General features: G+C 46.7%; 1 protein-coding gene across 5 annotated transcripts in view; it reads left to right on the forward strand.

The window, feature by feature from the left end:
* LOC121004464 (oocyte zinc finger protein XlCOF22-like) overlaps positions 1–21,112 on the forward strand; it is a 125,976-nt gene that overhangs the window by 65,925 nt on the left and 38,939 nt on the right. For 4 of the 5 annotated variants that reach the window (XR_005779717.1, XR_005779716.1, XR_005779715.1 and 1 more), the window contains 2 exons: positions 9,179–10,618; positions 13,091–13,297. The exons of the other annotated variant lie outside the window; for it this stretch is intronic. The gene's annotated coding sequence lies outside the window, so the exon portion shown is untranslated. Of the gene's footprint in view, positions 1–9,178; positions 10,619–13,090; positions 13,298–21,112 lie in introns of those variants that run through there. 5 annotated transcript variants of the gene reach the window in all.

A 21,112-nucleotide genomic window follows, 5' to 3' on the forward strand; every position in this document is an offset into this window, starting at 1 on the left:
TCTTTTCTACCTCCTGCCTGTAATATCTGCCAACGCTGATATATAGATTATGGTCTTCATTCTGTGTGTTATATCATCACCTGGGTATGATGCCCTCCTTTTGGGGCATATGAAAGTGGTCCCCCTGATTGTGGTGCTCAGTGTTAGGGCTCATGCACAAGAACGTGCACGGACCAAACTCCCCTGGAAATTCTTCATAATGCTTCCGTGGGCATCTGATCAGTATCTTGTGGATTACAGACCCATTCTGTTTGCAGGCCGTAGTACGGGCACGGGGCACACACTCATTCATGTGCATGAGATCTTAAGCTGATTTGTAGAGCTACTTCCTCAATCTGCTGAGTCACATACACTCCTGCAGTGCCAATAGGGAAGCAGGAGCACTGTGACTACAGGCCTGCCTGCCCAGTTGGAAGCCTAGCCTACTGAGCTGGAAGCCTGCCCACCCAACTCCTGCCTCTGGGCCCCGGCTAACCTACAACTGAAGCCTGAACACTGCAGTAGCCACACTGCCCCCCAAAGGCAGAAGAAGAGAACTGAAGAGGTGCCCCAAGTGTAACTAATGTGCCAACAGGTCTACAGCAAATAATTTCATCTGCAAATTGCTGGTATCACTACAGATGAGATTATACAGGTGACGTGCAGATTACAAGAAATGTTTTCTAATGACGTATTATCAGAAGCACGTGATCATTTATGATCTGGATTTATTGCAGAATATCATGGGTAGCAGGGCACTTCCGGGACACGCACAGCCTTCTGGAACACACGAGTCAGGCCAGGGGCCTTCATTAGGCCCTGGCCTGCTGCACTGACATCGGCACCCAGCAATCTCATTTGCGGGGTGTCAATGGGAGACAGAGGGAGTCCACTCCCTCTGTAACCGCTTACATGCCCTGGGCGCTATTGTCTGCGGCATGTAAGAGATTAAATGGCCTGGATCGTAGATCCTGCCAGGCCACACTGTTAGAGCAGGAGAGTGGCTCTCATGTGAGGGTCGAATCCCTGCTCTCTGCTGCACTGGACCCATGCAATGCTTAGCCTGGGCCACCATAAAAAAATGCTCAGCCTAGGGCCCCTTAGTGACCGATGTAAAAAGGTGCATTGGTGGTCACTAAGGGTTTAAACTACTTGTATTATTTGGTTGCTCTCAGCGCTACATTATACCTCACCATCTACTGCTGCTTGATCATGTTTGGCTGTCAATCTAACTACTGATATTTTCTGTTCATAAAAAACCTTCCACACGACTTCTCCAACTGTCTGATGACTTCTACATTATTTCTTTCATAGCTTGTTACAGAGACAGATGTGAGGGGCGATGAGCAGAGTATAGAGGACATTCCTACAGATAACCGCCCAGGTGAGTAGTGACCAGTAATAAAGCAGAGAAGACTCACAGATTCTACTCCTTCACTGGATACTACAATTTTATGTTGAATTCTTTATGGTCTGTATTCTGTAAGGTTTTTCAACCAAAATAGAAATTAGATAAGGGTGAAAATGTGGTTCTGACTTTGAGAGTGAGGAACCATTAGCTCCTATTAGGGTCACATAAAATGTTATTGTGTGCTGACACAGAACAGAACATGGAGACATACACCCAAATAAGAGAGGGAGGATGGAAGATCAGAGCTATTAGTGTCAGGAATGGTGGTCACCAGAGTCTAGGAGGAAGAGATGAGGTTCTCTTTGTACTCTCAACCTCCTCTTCTAGTGATTCGTTCCTTCAGAAATCCAACTGTAGACATACTAGGGATAGTGTTTAAGCACTGCCCCGTGAAAATGACCGCAGGTGGACCCCTGCCACAAGCTATGCGTCCCAGGTACCAGAATTTACTACGTTGCAGGTTTTCACTTGGACATGGTTGGACTTGTGGAAATCATGGGTGTTGCTACGGTCTCAAAAGATTTGGGGCCCAAATCTCAATGCAAATGTGTCAAATTCTCCATCCAACCCCCTCCCCAATGCTAAAGACATATTTTAATGGACATTACATTTCGTGCTATCACACGTACAGAAGAATACAGCACCACCTACCTATTATTATATTCAGGGACGTCTCCCTTGATGTAGACGTTATCTTTCCTCATCTTCTCCATTCGGCCCAGACAACACTTAACAACTCATGTTTAGTTATCCTCCTCCTGGTGTCCCAACAGTGTTATCCCATGCTAAGTGAAATAGAAAAGGACGATTCCGGCACTTATTTTTCTTCCCATAAAATCTTCCTCTTTATTAAATCACATCATGTAAGAGGACAGTATCACAGACAAGTTGTTTACGCGTTTCGGAGACCTTCTCCTTAGTCGTAACAATGTGGTCTGGGAGCTTGGAGAAATTTAAAGGCCCATGCACCCTCCCCCATCTAGTGGGTGGTGGTAACATGATGTCACAAATAGGGGTGCACCGAAATTTCGGCAGCCGAAAATATCGGCCGAAAATGCACCTAATCCACTTCGGCCGATATTGTTACATATCGGCCGAAAATATGGGGTGTGGGATTTGTCACCCACCATCTGCGGGCGGGCGCCGGGCGGGCGGTTTACTTTGTCACTGCATCTTAATTTTACCTTACAATCGTGAGGCTCCAGTAACTAACAACTCTGCAGGCAGAGCGGAGGGCGGCGTAACGTCACTTACTCACGTGACGCGCCTGCTCCGCCTCCTTCATTCATAAAGTGGGCGGAGCAGGTGCGTCACGTGAGTAAGTGACGTTACGCCGCCCTCCGCTCTGCCTGCAGAGTTGTTAGTTACTGGAGCCTCACGATTGTAAGGTAAAATTAAGATGCAGTGAGTGATGCTGTGAGCAGCAGGGCCGGGGCTGTTATGGGTAGGGGGATCGGTCTATGGCACTGCTATGGGGAGGGGGGATCTGTGCACTGCTATGGGGAGGGGGGATCTGTGCACTGTTATGGGGAAAGGGATCTGTGCACTGTTATGGGGAAAGGGATCTGTGCACTGTTATGGGGAAAGGGATCTGTGCACTGTTATGGGGAAAGGGATCTGTGCACTGTTATGCCCATAACAGTGCACATATCCCCCCCTCCATAACAGAGCCACCCACAGATCCCCCTCTCCATAACAGCGCCACCCACAGATCCCCCTCTCCATAACAGTGCACAGATCCCCCTCTCCATAACAGCGCCACCCACAGATCCCCCTTTCCATAACAGCGCCACCCACAGATCCCCCTCTCCATAACAGCGCCACCCACAGATCCCCCTCTCCATAACAGTGCCACCCACAGATCCCCCTCTCCATAACAGCGCCACCCACAGATCCCCCTCTCCATAACAGCGCCACCCACAGATCCCCCTTTCCATAGCGCCACCCACAGATCCCCCTCTCCATAACAGCGCCACCCACAGATCCCCCTCTCCATAACAGCGCCACCCACAGATCCCCCTCTCCATAACAGCGCCACCCACAGATCCCCCTCTCCATAGCGCCACCCACAGATCCCCTTTCCATAGCGCCACCCACAGATCCCCCTCTCCATAACAGCGCCACCCACAGATCCCCCTCTCCATAACAGCGCCACCCACAGATGAATTTCATTCATGAAAAAGAATTATTAATAAAATCATTAAAAAAAAAGTATTTTAAAAGTATTTGGGCAAAAAGGCAGTTTCGGTTTCGGTTTTCGGTCAAGGGCATCCTGAATTTTCGGTTTCGGTTTCGGACCAGAATTTTCATTTCGGTGCACCCCTAGTCACAAATCAATCAGCTCGCAGACTCACACCTGAAGCATCATTTTCAAAGAACATAGATTAAAATGGCCCCACATGATAGGCTTCCCACATCCCCGCGCTTGGGCTGGAGCAGCACAGGCAAAAGTCTGTCTGCAAAGCACAAGCGCAGGGTGTGAGAAACCGCATCATGTGAACAGGGCTATACAAAATATTAAAGATTCAAATAAAATGTAAACCTGTAGAAAAATCTACATGCGGAAATGGATAACATGGATGACCACAGCTGCAATTTTCATATCATTGTAATAAAATAAAATACAATATAATGAATAAACGTGTTTGAATATGTCACAGTAAATATACAATCAGATGAAAATGAAAAAATAGAAAAGACAATGCACAAGAATAAAGCACATCCCTGCATTAACCCCTACATGTTCTGCTACTTAGTTTATTATGTTTGGACCCATGAAAGGTCCTCTTTAACAACTTCTTTCAGCCATGTTTCGTTCTTCTCCTGGTGTCCCAACAGTGTTATCCCATGCTACCCTCAACACTGTGCCCTCAAATACTAAAATGAAGAAATAACAGTACCATACAGATAGACCCCAAAGTGCTCCCAAAAGTCCCACCAATAGTAATAATTCTCTCCCAAAGTGTACTCATTAGTAATAGTGCCCTCTACAGTGATAATGCTCTTCAAGAATGACCCTGTTAGTAGTAGTACCCTCCATAATGTGCCCAATAATAATAATTAGGGGTGCACCGAAATTCCGGCAGCCGAAAATATCGGCCGAAAATGTACCTAATCCATTTCGGCCGATATTGTTACATATCGACCGAAAATATGGGGTGTGGGATTTGTCACCCACCAAGTAGCTCACCATCTGCGGGCGGGCGGTTTACTTTAAGTCACTGCATCTTTATTTTACCTTACAATCGTGACGCTCCAGTACAACTCTGCAGGCAGAGCGGCGTAACGTCACTTACTCACGTGACGCGCCTGCTCCGCCTCCTTCATTCATAAAGTGGGCGGAGCAGGTGCGTCACGTGAGTAAGTGACGTTACGCCGCCCTCCGCTTTGCCTGCAGAGTTGTTACTGGAGTGTCACGATTGTAAGGTAAAATAAAGATGCAGTGAGTGATTAGTCTGCTGTGAGCAGCAGGGCCGGGGCTGTTATGGGTAGGGGGATCGGTCTATGGCACTGCTATGGGGAGGGGGGATCTGTGCACTGTTATGCCCATAACAGTGCACATATCCCCCCTCCATAACAGCGCCACCCACAGATCCCCCTCTCCATAACAGCGCCACCCACAGATCCCCCTCTCCATAACAGAGCCACCCACAGATCCCCCTCTTCATAACAGAGCCACCCACAGATCCCCCCCTCCATAACAGCGCCACCCACAGATCCCCCTCTCCATAACAGCGCCACCCACAGATCCCCCTCTCCATAACAGCGCCACCCACAGATCCCCCTCTCCATAACAGCGCCACCCACAGATCCCCCTCTCCATAACAGAGCCACCCACAGATCCCCCTCTCCATAACAGCGCCACCCACAGATCCCCCTCTCCATAACAGAGCCACCCACAGATCCCCCTCTCCATAACAGCGCCACCCACAGATCCCCCTCTCCATAACAGAGCCACCCACAGATCCCCCTCTCCATATATAATATGATTTATTAAATTCATGAATAAGAATTATTAATAAAATCATTTAAAAAAAAGTATTTTAAAAGTATTTGGGCAAAAAGGCAGTTTCGGTTTCGGTTTTCGGTCAAGGGCATCCTGAATTTTCGGTTTCGGTTTCGGACCAGAATTTTCATTTAGGTGCACCCCTAATATTAATGCCTCTACAGAACCCCCAGTAGTAATAATGCCACCTAAAGTGCCCCCAGTAATTATAATGGCCCCCCCCTAGTGCCCCAATAAATATAATGCCCCTCTGTAGTACCCCCAGTCATTGTAATGCCCCCTGTAGCGCTCTCAGTTGGTATAATGCCCTGTGTAGTATCCTCAGTTGATATAATCCCCTCAGCAGTGCCCCAGTAGGTATAATACCCAACAGTAGTGCCCCCAGGAGGTATAATGCCCCTTGTCTCTTGTAGGTATAATGCCTCCTGCAGTGGCCCCAGTCAGTTTTAGGGGGGAGCAAATCGCGCTTTGTTTCTAAAATCTGAAGTCGATTCGTTCCCCAACTTCGTTTTTATACTATAAGGATGTACGATATATGCTGCGTGGAGGCTCAATTAGTCTCTCAAGAGACTTCCCGGAATAACTTCGGCCTTCGATTCTACGACTTTAAAAACATTTTAACCCCCTGGCTACCAGAGTTTTTTTTTTTTTTTTTTTACGTTCTCATTTTTTTCCCCTATTTTCCTTTTTTATATTTCCGGTCACATTGCTGTATGAGGCCTTATTTTTTGCGGGACAAGTTGTATTTTCTCGTGCCACCATTAATTATGGCATAAAATGTAGTGGGAAGTGGGAAAAAACGCAATCCCTCCACCGTTTTACGGGTTTTGTTCCCACAGTGTTTTGTTTACAGCAAAACTGACCCATGCCCTTCATTCTCTCGGTCAGTCCGATTACAACGATACCCCATATGTATAGGTTTTTTATGTCTAAATAGTGTAAAAATAAATTTCAACTTTTAGAAAAAAAATAATTTTTTTACATCACCATATTCTGACCCCCATAACTTTTTTATACTTATGTCTACTGAGCTGTTTAGGGGCTCATTTTTTGCGAAACAATCTTTACTTTTTATTGATACCATTTAGGAGTGTGTGCGAAGCAATGAAAAAATTGCAAATCGTCCATTTTGACAGTTTTTTCCATTACGCCATTCGCCGTATTGGAATAATTTTTTTTTTCTATTTTAACAGTATGGGCATTTTCAGTCGCGGTGATACCCATGATGTTTATATTTATTGTTATTTAGGTATTTATTTTTTTAATTATACGGGAAGGGGGGTGATTTTAACTTTTATATTTGTTATATATTAAAAATAAAATAAAAATTGTGATCATTTTGTGGCTCATATTTCAGCTTATTATTCTCCTAGTGCCGCCCAGCTCATTAGTATTCACTGCACTGGGCGGCTTTTTTTTTCTCCCGACGCAGTGAAATCCCGCGCATGCCCAGTACTATCTTCTACTAGAGCTGGAGGGTGCCAGGGACCTTATCCGGCGCAGGCACGGAGAGACAAGATGAAGCTGATGCCAGGAAGATAGTACTGGGCATGCACGTGATTTCGCCGCGTCGGGAGAAAAAAAAGCCGTGAATACTAATGAGCTCGGCGGCACTAGGAGACGGCAGTTGGGGTGCGGCTGGGCACAGAACTGAATGAGGGACAGACCCTTGGGCACAAAGTAAGGTAATTAGCATATTGATAAAAACACTTTTTATAAGTAACGGAAAGGCAGCGAGGGGTGATAATGGTATAGTTTAATTAGGCATATTAAGACCAATAGACGAATATATGTCACTTTATATGCTCTAACGGCCTGTCAGTGTCCCTTTAAGCCTCATCAGCGAGGCTGAAAGTGTTCAGCGCAAGTACCGATGCCCCATTTGGCCACCCAGGGCATCGGTAGCAAGCCCAGAAGCGTGAGCTTCCCGGTTTTTGCGCATTTAGATGCCGTGACCTCACTCTGTCACGGCATCTAAAGCATTTAATTACCACGATCGGCATTATTGCCGGTCACAGTAATTAGCCGCAGAGATCTGCTAGCCATGACGCCCGCTGCACATGCAAGCGGGCGCCATGTTCGCACATCGCTCCAGCGCTGTACATGTGCGGCGCTGGTAGCGAAAGGGTCAAAACAGGAATCCAAGCCAACTTCGGATTCCTGTTTTAAATTGTTTTAAAGTCATTGAATCAAAGGCCGAAGTTCTTCACCAAATTCTTGCTATACTGCCTCCGTGCAGCACATACATTTTGATGCTATACGGAGACAGCATTAAAATGAAGTTGGGGAAAGAATCAACTTTGGATCTTGGATCCAAAGCTTGATTCGCACACCCCTAGTCAGTTTCATTCTGCTCCATAATGCCGCCAGGGGGTATAATGCTCCCACTATGACAGATGGCCCTGGAAGACTATGACCTTCTACATCAGGATACTTTTTTCATTTAAACCCCCCAAAATTTCAGCTTGCTGCTTAAAGCCTTAGAGGTTGTTCATAAAAATAAAAGGATTCTAGAATAACATAATAAAGACTTTTCAGGCTAGTAGGAAGCTGGTCACTTCGTCCATAAACTGTACCTTAAGATCTGGAACCGGTTCTGTTCTTGGTAGAGTATGGTGATGGTCCCCCAAATCAATGTAGACCAGTATTTCCTTTCTTGATCTTGCCTTTGAGTGCCTTCTTTGAGACTAAAGCAGTATAGATATATTTCACGGCACTCATCCCAGTTTGTCGAAAATTTGCTTTATTCAGCTATATGCACGATGCAGGGAAACAGTACTCCACAGATGCAGCCAGCCTACGGCAATTTTGCATCTTCCGAAGTTTCTCGAGGCCTGATTGAGACTACTTTGAAGTACACGTGGATACAGAGGTTCAACCAAGCTGCATCTAGACTGAGACCTTCCATTATCAATTTTATTCCTTAATTGGACTTTAATTTAGTTTTTTGAGAACTAATGGGGCCTCCATTTGAACCCCTGGACTCTGTCAGTCTAATTTTCTCGAAAAGGTTTCCAAGAATGTGTGTCAAAGAGATACCACCTAATAGCTCCGATTCACAAATTCCTTCATGATTCTCCACTGAGAATTTCACTTGAAAAGTGTAGAGATAGCCATGAAGATGGACCTATGAAGAAGTGGAAAACTGGAAGAGAACAGCCTTGTGCCCGAACATCATCTACTGGTCCTTGCTCTGAAGTCTTCCGCTAGATTGTGATCTGTTTTCTCACCGCTGTCTTACGTTAATAATTTAATTTTGCTCTATACCTTGCAATTTGTATTAAAGTAGAACTCCCGCAAAAATTTTCATTCTCTGACCTGCTAGAAAGGTACATCATGTAATCTGTAGTGAATGTAATCTTCTCATCAGTGACTGTATTTGTGAGTTATCCCCTTCTGATCCTCAGCTGTGTCATGTGAGCAACTCTCTGATCTCCAACTGACACAGGACAGGAAGTCAGCTACTTCTTTATTCATTCCTATGAGAGTGAGGCTCCCATAGGAATACATAGAGAAACTGACTTCCTGTCCACACATAAGATGCTGTGTCATTTGGAAAGTCTGATTGCTGGTCACATGACACAGATGAGAAGCAGAAGGGAGGTGATAACTCACAAATACAGACTCTGGTAAGAAAATGACATTCAGCACAGGTTACATCATGTACCTTTCTAGCAGGTCCGAGAATACATTTTTTTGCGGAAGTTTTTCTTTCAACTTTTTATATAGAATTGCTTATGGTTATATTATTCACAGTAATAAAATCTGTTTTATTCTTGCAGATGACTGTACCAGAAGTTCAGCTGGACATTGGATTACTTTAGCTTTGGAGGCAACTTCTCATGATATTACACAATCAACATATGAAGCTATACCGTCAGCCCTACTCAGCCAAGATCTTTCATTTGATCCATTTCAGCAGGCCCAATCTTCTGATTCATCACAGACTGTAACTCAAAATAAAAGCGGGAGAAGTTCTGTTGAACAAAGAGCTGACACAAAGATTAAGTTGTTTTCGTGTTCAGAATGCGGAAAATCGTTTAACCATGAATTAGAACTTCTTCAACATGAGAGAAGCCACACAGACGAGAAGCCGTTTTCATGTTTGCAATGTGGGAAATGTTTTGCTTTCAAAAAAACTCTTGTTGCACATGAAAAGATGCACATTGAAGACAAGTCACATCAGGGGAGTGACACAGGGAAGACGCCAAACTCGTGTTCTCAATGTGGAAAAACTTTTATCATAAAAGCAAATCTTGTTGCACATGAAAAGATGCACATTGAAGACAAATCACATCAGAGTAGTGACACAGGGAAGGAGCCAATCTCATGTTCTGAATGTGGGAAAATTTTTATCAGAAAAGCAAATCTTATTACACATCAGAGAATTCACACAGGAGAGAAGCCATTTTCATGTTCCCAATGTGGGAAACGTTTTGCTTTCAAAAAAACTCTAGTTGCGCATGAAAAGATGCACATTGAAGAGAAGGCACATCAGAGGAGTCACCCAGGGAAGAAGCCAATTTCATGTTCCGAATGTGGGAAAATTTTTATCAGAAAATCAAATCTTGTTACACATCAGAGATTTCACACAGTCGAGAAGCCGTTTTTATGTTCTCAATGTGGTAAATGTTTTGCTTTCAAAAATCTTGTTGCTCATGAAAAGATGCACATTGAAGACAAGTCACATCAGAGAAGTCACCCAGGGAAGAAGCCAAACTCATGTTCCGAATGTGGGAAAATTTTTATCAGAAAATCAAATCTTATTACACATCAGAGAATTCACACAGGAGAGAAGCCATTTTCATGTTCTGAATGTGGGAAATTATTTCTAAATAAATCAAATCTTATTACACATCAGAGAATTCACACAGGGCAGAGGCCACATGTGTGTTCAGAATGTGGGAAATGCTTTACTCAGAAATCGGATCTTGTTAGACATTGTAGAATTCACACAGGGGAGAAGCCATATTTTTGTTCAGTATGCGGAAAATATTTTTCTCGGAAATCATATCTTTTTAATCATCGGAAAACCGTTCACAATGGAAAAGGACATTTATGAATGTGGGAAACATTTTACCCAAAAATTACATCTTTTTAATCTTCAAAGAACTCAAGCAGGGATTTAGTAATTTTCTTTTTTTAACTAACATGTCATGCAACAGAAAGGAAAGGCAATTAAGAGCAGTAAATTATAATTATGAAATGTATGCAATTAAGAGGTCCTTGATGCGTTTAAAGCATTTATGAGAGGGATTTTTATCAGTACAATTGCAAACCTGAGCAAATGCTATGCTATGAAGGAGAAAGAACTAGAGGAAGCAGCCTCTGCAGGAATGGCTAGGTATGTCAAGGGGAAAACGGAGGAAGGCAGAGAGATTATGCAGCGGACAAGTCAGGCGTTTTCTGACTTTCTTCTGGATAAAGCACAACAGAAGCTGTTCTTTAGAGGACAAAAATATTTTTCAGAGGCAGGTCGCCCTGGGAAGATGCTGGCTAGAGTAATAGCAAGCCAGGATGCAAAGAAAGAGATCCGTAGTATACGTATGCCTGATGGTACTATGGTGGAAGATCAGGAGGGAATAGTAGAAGTATTTATAAAATATTTTGGTCAATTGTATGAATCGGAGAGCTATGAGGCTATCTAGTGTTATTACAACAATTATACATCCAGACCAAAATGGCTTTATTCCTAATAAGGGGACCCATTATAATTGACATCGTCTTTTTTCTAATATACAGACCTCTGGAGGGTCTTCACGATCTTTCTTGTCTATAGATGCGTCCAAGGCTTTTGATAGAGTTGAGTGGGGATTTCTATGGAGAGTGCTTCATAGGATGGGCTTTGGCCCTAGGTTTATTAACATGGTTAAGCTTCTCTATAGATCTCCCACGGCAAGATTAAATATAAATGGACATCTTACAAGAAGCTTTCCCATGACCTGGGGCACTCGCCAGGGATGTCCATTATCTCCTCTTTTATTTGATATCTATATTGAACCTTTGGCTGCTAGGGTTAGACAGGATACTAGGGTTCGGGGTATTGGGAACGGAAGATCGCATTTCTTTATATGCCGATGATATTTTATTCTATGTCCAACAGACAGAATCTACCCTGTTAACTATTATGCAAATTATAAACTCTTTTGGAGAAGCCTCAGGTCTGGATGTGAATTGGGATAAAACTACGATTATGCCATAAGACGTAACCACTATGTCCTTAGAAAAATTCTTATTCCCCAATGATAGTCCGCTGAACACCCTGAAAATTGGTGACTCCTTTGAGTATCTTGGTATCACAGTCTCCCCTAGGGTGGAAGATTTTATTCCTCTCAACTTGATGCCATTGATAAATAAGCTAAGGTTAAAAATAACAACATGGCTTCGTCTATCTTTATCAAAGGCTGATAGAATATCTTTAGTTAAGATGGTGATTCTTCCTCAGCTACTCTATCTCTAGGAATTCTCCAGTCTGGATCCCGGATAGGTTCTTTAAGGTAATCGAAAGGATTAATAATGATCTACTTTGGGGGAGGAAACGGGTAAGACTTAAGTTAGAGCATTGGTATAAGCCCCTGGAGAGTGGAGGAGTTAACCTCCCGTGTGTCAAGGGATATTTCTTAGCTGCACAGTTTTGTTTTCTTCGGGAATGGAAAGATAGCCCACTCTGCAGGGACTTAGTGAACAGATCTCCATATGATATTTTTTTTACTCTATTGGAGTCTGATCAATTGATCAACTCCGATAGAGAATTTAGATCAGCCAGGAATCTTTTCATGAAGTCATGGTACTCTATTAGACTATGGTGTGGAGTGAAAGGTTCACTGGGATGCACTCCTTTGTGGTATAACCAGCATTTACAAACTTTAGATGAACTAGCTAAGGAACAATATTGGCAAAAAAGTAATATTGTATATTTGACACAGGTAGTAAGTAATGGAGATATCATTTAATTTGTAGAATTAGCACAGAGAAAAAGCACAGAAATGATTATGGTTTCGGTACCTACAGTTGAGATCGGCACTTTTGAGTATAAAGGAAAGAAATAGGTTTCAAATAGATACTTCAACACAAGTTAATGAGTGGATAGGGAATTGGGATCAGAAGATGAAGATTTCTCACTCTAACTGTCCTAGGTGGGATGTTCCCGAAGCAGATTATTTGCATGTTCTGGTCCTGTGCAGAGTTGAAACAGTACTGGGGGGCTATTCATAAATATATTGAGGGAAAATTGAAGGTGCAGATCCCTTTCTCCGCGGAATGCTGGGTACTGGGTGAGTTGGCCAAGGTGAGCTGTCAGCAACATAAAAAAAATCTTTTATTTAAGATAATGTTTTTGGCACGAATATTGATAGCACGCTCCTGGTTTTCACGTATCAGTCCCACTATGAACATATGGCTAAATCTGGTGAATATTACTAAAAGATATGAATATATTTTGTATAAGCAGAGAAACTCTGAGAAAAAATGGATTGGAATCTGGGGAGACTGGAACTCATGGAGCTTCCTCATACCTCACCCGTCACCACTACTCCTCTGTCTTGGATGGAGGAGTGGTGGGGAAGGAAGACGCATCGCAAGGGGGGGGGGGGGAGTTTTTGTGGGGTTAAAGGAAAATATGTTGATATATGTTAATAACAACATGTTTTATGTAATGGTTGTTGTTAATAAAGTGTTTAAAAAAAAAAAATGAGGTCCTTGATATGGAGGCAGACCACATCACTGCTGCGGGCCATGTGGTAAAGTAAGACCATGTTCTGTCAGTTCCCAGCTTAAATCCCAGATAATTACCTGTAGCCACCACTAGAGGGAGCGTGGTGAAAAGAGATTTTTACAGTTTGCATTGGGCTCAATGGTAGTCATATTTATTCCTATACTGTTTGGAGAGGCAAAGGAATTAGAGCTGTATAGAGATTTGGCAATGTCAGTTGCCTGGTGTAAATAGATTCAGAGATCATAGTGTTCAGAATGAGCGCCATATTATAAAGCACCTGCTCTACTTTTTACAACATAGGAGTTGGGGAAAGTACGATTTTGTAAAAATTAAGATTTGTGTACCAATAAAAAGAAATTTAAATGTCAAAGCTCACAGAAAGCCAGTTTTCCTATGGGGTCCAAAAATTTTGCGGTATGTCACGGACGTCATCCGTATTTTTTTCTGATATGTTTTTTGCGCACCGCAAAATACTGAAAAAGCCATACGGTCGTGTGCAAGAGGCCTAAGGCCGTTTCCCTTCCCATTCTGGTGTTTATGGGGTTAAGGTATGAGCAAGGTGGAACTGGGTGTGGCCTCTTGGCTCTTATTGTTCTGGAGTTGTGAGCCTGATTTGAGATTGTCTTCTGTGTCTTGAGGAGCTGGTGCTTTGCCATCTGCCCAGTCCTTGAGGGCCACCTTATGGGACATCAAGATCACCTGTTGTCTTCTGATGTCACCCCTTTGTGTCTGTTTCAGTTACCCTACCTCACTTGTTGCATGTTTGGTGTGGGTTTATGTTTGGGGTTGTTGTTATGTCTGGTTTGGTGCGTCATATCTGGCCTGTTTGGTGTTTCAGGTCAGCATGGATGCCAGACATATCCTTTGTATGTCCTAACCTCTGGAAGGGGGTCCCTGGAGTTCTACGGAGGGGGAACTACAAGCAGCTCAGCCTGGTGCTGCCATGGTTCATGCATAATGGTGGTCCAGGTTGTTTTTACTGGATTCTGTGTTTGTGCTGGGTCCTGCCTGGTGTGTGTGTTTGGGCCTATGCTCATTTCCAGGATCCAGTGGTAGCAGCCCGAGCTCCTGTTGCAGCTGTGTCAGGTAGGTGTCCATGTTGGCAGTGGTGTTTTCTGCCTCTGGCCACTTACCTGTTGTGTCGTCCACTGCTGGCTGCTTTCTTCCCCTTTGTTGCTAGGCCTGTTGGAGACTCCGGTTCCTCCGTGTCGTGGAGGAATCGGTTGTCTCCACCTTCTGACGCCATATTGCAGGGACTCTTAGGGTCAGTAGGGCCCAGGTTTGAGAATATGATCCCCCCTACCACCAAGGGCGGCTCATACAGTCAGGGATAGGATTTAGGGATGCTTAGTTAGTTACCAGCTCCCTTTTCCCTGTTTCCAGGCCTAGCTGCTCCCTTACTTTCCCTTCATTGTACGGTGGGGGGGTTTCCCCCACTCCCCACCATGACAATATTTGAGGATTGTTTTTATTTGTAATGTTGGTTTCCTGAAACAACCAATTTTTCCAACAATTTATCTATAGGAGTATTATAAGGGATCGTGTACTTGCAATGGGACTCTGGAGGTTAAAAGTCCAAATAGTGGTATATTGGCTCCTCAGCACAGCGCAATTTGTGGCATCCAAGTTAACAGTCACTTGGCTGAAGCTTCAGCACATACCACAACAAAACATCAAAACCAACACCAGCCCTTCTGGGCTCTACCTAGACAGGTCGTCTCTAACTCACCACTACAGCACAGTTCACACAGGAGGAGTCATCTAGCTTCCCAGGGGTGGCCTAACCTGCATGGCGTGAGGAAGCAAAGTCACAGTGCTCCTCCAAAATCCTGAGGAAAACCCTACAAACACCTGGCAGAATCGGGATTAATCAAGCTCCCACAAGCAACATCAAGCCCCCTAAGCTTGGGGGACACGCCATACCGACCTGCACGCTGCGGGTTAAGTGCCATCCTGAGAATGCCGACGGCGCAGGGGTAAGAGCGGGAAGGTACTGGGTGACGAGACTGTGGAGCGGCGGTGTCAGGACCTGGCGTTGCGGAGGAAACATTCTAAAGGGACGGCACCGTACCAATAGTTGTTGGCTCGTAGTAAGCTGCTTCCAGTGCCGGGAGGACGCACGCGACCTGCGGTGGGACCGGAGAAGGAGCCGCGTGGTGAGCGCTATCTTGACAGCAGAGGTGGTGTGCCGGAGCTCTCCTCTCAGACCTGGTAGACTCAGTGGGGCAGAGTGAGTGAGCGTCTCTCCCCTGATAGCACTGCCAGTGCAGGACCTACTGCGATCTTCCTACTAAAGAACCGTTTATGTGGACACTGTAGTGGCTGCTGGAGGATCCCCTGGGCATATACAGCGCTTCTGTAGGGTGGGACTGACATACTTACCCCCCTGACATAGTAGGGAAAAATTTTATAGCAGTCTGACTGACTGATCCTCAAGTCTCACTGGACTCTGTAGAGTAATTATCTGATAGTCTGCAGGAGTGTCATACCTAAGCTGGTCATTCAAGGATCTGTGGACTGTTTATATGGGCCGCAAAACCTCTTCTGTGGCTCCATCAACTGTTAAACAATACATGGATGCCATGAGTCAGACAGAGCAAGAAAGTGAGGGGTCTCATGTCCCTATGGCCTCTGCTGAAGCCTCTCAAATCATGAAAGCTATAGAGGCCTGTCAAGCTGCTCTTACATCAAAAATAGATCATCTCCAGTCTGATCTGAGCTGTTTGCTGCACGACTTTGACAAAATACGTGAGAGAACGTCTGCAGTGGAGCAAAGAGTAAGCGACGTGGAAGATGTGTCCAGAATGGTTGGAAATGACACCAGGCAGCTATTACAGCAGGTCCAGATGCTGCAAACCAGAGCGGAAGATGCTGAGAATCGTAGTAGACGTAATAACATCCGTATTCTGGGCCTACCGGAGCGTGTGGAGGGGTCTACTCCAGAAACGTTTGCGGAACAACTTATAAAAGAGGTACTGCATCCTACCACTCTCTCCAGTTGCTTTGTTGTATAAAGGGCACATCGGGTCCCGACTAGGCCTCTACCGCCGGGATCTCCTGCAAGGCCTTTCATTATGAGAATTCTGAATTACAGAGATAGAGATGGTATTTTGTTGGCCGCCAGACAGAAGGGTAATATCACCTATGAAAGTGTCCGCTTGTCATTCTACCCGGACTTTACTGCGGAGGTCCAAAAGAAAAGGAAGCAATTTACTGAGGTCCGAGCATGGCTGAGAGATACAAATGTGAAATATGCAATGATCTACCCTTCCCGATTGCGGGTGCAAGATGGAGAAACTGTCCGTTTCTTTAATGCTCCCGAAGAAGCAGCAGATTGGATCGACAGGAATCTAAATGCAAGGCCTCATCGCTGACGGACTGAGCCCTGGCGGTGATAGTTTTAAAAGCTAATAATTGATTAAATGTTAGATTTCATTACTGGCAGAAATGGTAAAGGGGGAATGGGAGTGTTAGACTTCACCGCACTACTGTTATTCCTGTTATAATTCCTAATCCTGGGTGTTATCTGTTGATAAGATTTTAACCCTATATACGTGTGCTGGGTGGCAATACCCTGAACAGGCACGCACTGTAATGAGAGGAGTTGTTTACTTGCTTTTTATCACTAAAATACCTATATAGTATACATGTTCATCTAAAGGGTTATGGTAGTGCGATCATACCCGAAAGTTTGCTAGTTAAGGGATAAAGGCTCAACCATGTTAGGAAGGATTCGGCTGGGGAGTTTGGGATGGGGAGGGTTCGAGAGGGCGTCTGTACTGGAATTATCTTTGAGAGGGTATGTATGTGTGTGTGATTGTTCCTTCATCGGTCTGAGATATTGGATATTATTTTTCTGGTGGGAAAAATGGCGTTAATTAAAGAGGACCTTTCACTAGAATAAAACATCTAAACTAACTATACAGACATGTACAGCGGCGCCCAGGGATCCCCCTGCACTTACTATTATACCTGGGCGCCGCTCCGTTCTCCCGGTATAGGCTCCGGTATCTTCATATGTTCGGCTCCACCCAGTGGAACCTGCCGGCGTCTCCTTCTCCCAGGCTGTAGCACTGGCCAATCGCAGCGCTCAGCTCATAGCCCGAGAGAAAAAAAGCCTCTGAGGCTATGAGCTGAGCGCTGCGATTGGCCAGGGTCACTAGTGGGGTGACAAGAGGAGGGGGAAGCAGGGTCACTAGTGGGGTGACAGGAGGAGGGGAAGCAGGGTCACTAGTGGGGTGACAGGAGGAGGGGGAGCAGGGTCACTAGTGGGGTGACAGGAGGAGGGGGAGCAGGGTCACTAGTGGGGTGACAGGAGGAGGGGGAGCAGGGTCACTAGTGGGGTGACAGGAGGAGGGGAAGCAGGGTCACTAGTGGGGTGACAGGAGGAGGGGGAGCAGGGTCACTAGTGAGGTGACAGGAGGAGGGGGAGCAGGGTCACTAGTGGGGTGACAGGAGGAGGGGAAGCAGGGTCACTAGTGGGGTGACAGGAGGAGGGGGAGCAGGGTCACTAGTGGGGTGACAGGAGGAGGGGAAGCAGGGTCACTAGTGGGGTGACAGGAGGAGGGGGAGCAGGGTCACTAGTGAGGTGACAGGAGGAGGGGGAGTAGGGTTACTAGGGGGCGACAGGAGGAGGTGGGAGCAGGGTCACTAGTGAGGTGACGGGGGGAGCAGGGTCATTAGGGGGGACAGGAGGATGGGGGGAGCAGGGTCACTAGGGGGGACATGATGAGGGGGAGTAGGGTCACTGGGGGGGGCAGAAGGAGGGGGGAGCAGGGTCACTAGTGGGGTGACAGGAGAAGGGGGAGCAGGGTCACTAGTGAGGTGACAGGAGGAGGGGGAGTAGGGTTACTAGGGGGCGACAGGAGGAGGTGGAAGCAGGGTCACTAGTGAGGTGACGGTGGGGGGGGAGCAGGGTCATTAGGGGGGACAGGAGGATGGGGGGAGCAGGGTCACTAGGGGGGACATGATGAGGGGGAGTAGGGTCACTGGGGGGGGCAGAAGGAGGGGGGAGCAGGGTCACTAGTAGGGTGACAGGAGGAGGGGGAGCAATGCCAGGGTCACTAGTGGGGTGACAGGAGGAGGGGGAGCAGGGTCACTAGTGGGGGACAGGAGGAGGGAGATTAGGGTCACTAGGGGGGGTAGGGTCACTAGGGGGGACACAGGAGGAGGGGGAGAAGGGTCACTAGTGGGGGGAAGAAGGAGGGGAAGCAGGGTCACTGGGAAGGGGGACAGGAGAAGGGGGGAGTAGGGTCACTAGTGAGGTGATAGGAGGAGGGGGGGCAGGGTCATTAGGGGGACAGGAGGAGGGGGAGCAGGGTCACTAGGGTGGGGGACAGGAGGAGGGGCGGAGCAGGGTCACTAGTGAGGTGACAGAAGGAGGGAGCAGGGTCACTAGTGAGGTGACAGAAGGAGGGAGCAGGGTCACTAGTGAGGTGACAGGAGGAGGGGGAGTAGGGTTACTAGTGGGGTGACAGGAGGAGGGGGAGCAGGGTCACTACTGGGGTGACAGGCGGAGGGGGAGCAGGGTCACTAGTGGGGTGACAGGAGGAGGGGGAGCAGGGTCACTAGTGGGGTGACAGGAGGAGGGGGAGTAGGGTTACTGGGGGCGACAGGAGGAGGTGGGAGCAGAGTCCGCTCCGCTCTCCGTAATATAGTCACTTCCGGAAGCCGGCCCCTCCTCCTTCCAGCTCTCGCCGGTTCCCCTGCCTGACCCGACCTGTATCGCCAATACCCAATACCTTGCAGTAAGGAGCTTTGTTATTGGTTTTTCAGGCACAGGCAGCATCGCTGCGCTCACTGCGCGGATGAATGTGGGGGACTTTTTCCAGGGAGTAAAATGTATTATTTGGTAAAAGCAGTGGCGTGCCTAGGTTGCTTGGCCCCCGGTCCTTTCTCTGGCAACCCCCCCCCCCATACTTTAAGAAAAAAAAATCGTACCCCCTCATAGTAGTATTGCCCTCATTGTACAACCTTCATAGTAGTTTTGTACAGATGTGTGCCCCCTAACAGTCGTTATGCCCACATTGAGCCCTCTTAAAGTACTTATCCCTTCATTGTGCCCCCTTCATACTAGTTATGCCCAATTTGTGCCCCTTCACAGTTGTAATTCCCTCTTTCTGCCCCCTCACAGTAATAATCCCCATTGTGCCTACTTCACAGTAATAATGCCCCTTAATAGTAGTAATGCCCATTGTCCCCCTTCACAGTAATAATGCCCATTGTGCCCCCTTAATAGTAATAATTCCCATTGTGCCCCCTTCATAGTAGTAATGCCCTCTGTGCACTGTTCCCCCTCCAGAGTAGAAATGCCCATTGTGCCCCCTTCACATTAGCAATGACCATTGTGCCCCCTCCAGAGTAGAAATATCCATTGTGCCCCCTTGTGTGTTAAAAAACAAAAAAAGTCTTCCTGCTCCACCATTCAGAGCGCCGCCGGCTTGAAGGAGGGGAGGAGCGCGGGGAGCAGAGCGGTAAGTGACAGGACTACAGCTCCCTGCGCTCCAGCAACGAGCGCTTCCATCTGTATTGATGGAAGCGCTCATAGCTTCTGGCATCCCCCGTGAGAGCCGGCAACCCCCCCCCCCCCACACTTAGTACGACACTGAGTAAAAGTTAATGCGACCAATGGCTACAGGAGTGAACGGGCCCCATAGTGGCCGCGGGCCCTCGGTCCATGTCCGAATGGTTAGTCTGCCCCTGCTACATACACACAGAGACAGCTCTGCTACATACACATCACACAGAGACAGCTCCGCTACATACACATCACACAGAGACAGCTCCGCTACATACACGTCAAACAGAGACAGCTCTACTACATACACATCACACAGAGACAGCTCTACTACATACACATCACACAGAGACAGCTCCGCTACATACACATCACACAGAGACAGCTCCGCTACATACACATCACACAGAGACAGCTCCGCTACATACACATCACACAGAGACAGCTCCGCTACATACACATCACACAGAGACAGCTCCTCTACATACACATCACACAGAGACAGCTCCGCTACATACACATCACACAGAGACAGCTCCACTACATACACATCACACGGAGACAGCTCCGCTACATACACATCACACGGAGACAGCTCTGCTACATACACATCACACAGAGACAGCTCTGCTACATACATGTCACACAGAGACAGCTCCGCTACATACACGTCACACAGACACAGCTCTGCTACATACACATAACACAGAGACAGCTCTGCTACATACACGTCACACAGAGACAGCGCTGCTACATACACATCACACAGAGACAGCTCTGCTACATACGCATCACACAGACACAGCTCTGCTACATACACATCACACAGAGACAGCTCCGCTACATACACATCACACACAGACAGCTCCGCTACATACACATCACACAGAGACAGCTCTGCTACATACACATCACACAGACACAGCTCTGCTACATACACACTAATTCCATCCTGATGCTACACATAAACTTCAGGTCCATCACAACCACAGAGCAGCACCTGGTCATGTGACCCCTGACTCCTCCCACACATGGTCATGGCCTCACCACAGGTCTTTTTCCTCCTCCAGCAGCACAGCCTCCAGCCTGACTCCTCCCACACATGGTCACATGGGCATGACATCATGAAAGGTCCTTGACTAAACTTCATGGGCAGTAGGAAGCTTGTGACATCACAGGGTCACGTGACACTGGAGCCTCGATCCCAAGCTCAGGGTAAGCACCGTGCTATTGTCACTGTTCCCTTAGGTCCTAACCGGTGGCACAGATGGGGTATTCCGCCCCCGTGGACTGGTAGGACAGGTGGAAATGTTATTGACACTTAATAATTGACTAGACCCTCCCACCTCCAGTAAAGAGGGGATCACCCCTAGTCCCCTTGTGTGTTTTGCTGTCCTCCGGACAGGTTTGGACTGGTGGAGGTCCTCCTCTGGGGATCCCTGTTCGTTTCAACGTGACACTTGCCCCTTTGGGGTAACTCGGCTG

The sequence above is a fragment of the Bufo bufo genome, chromosome 6, assembly GCF_905171765.1.
Source record: "Bufo bufo chromosome 6, aBufBuf1.1, whole genome shotgun sequence".
NCBI classification, from domain to species: domain Eukaryota; kingdom Metazoa; phylum Chordata; class Amphibia; order Anura; family Bufonidae; genus Bufo; species Bufo bufo.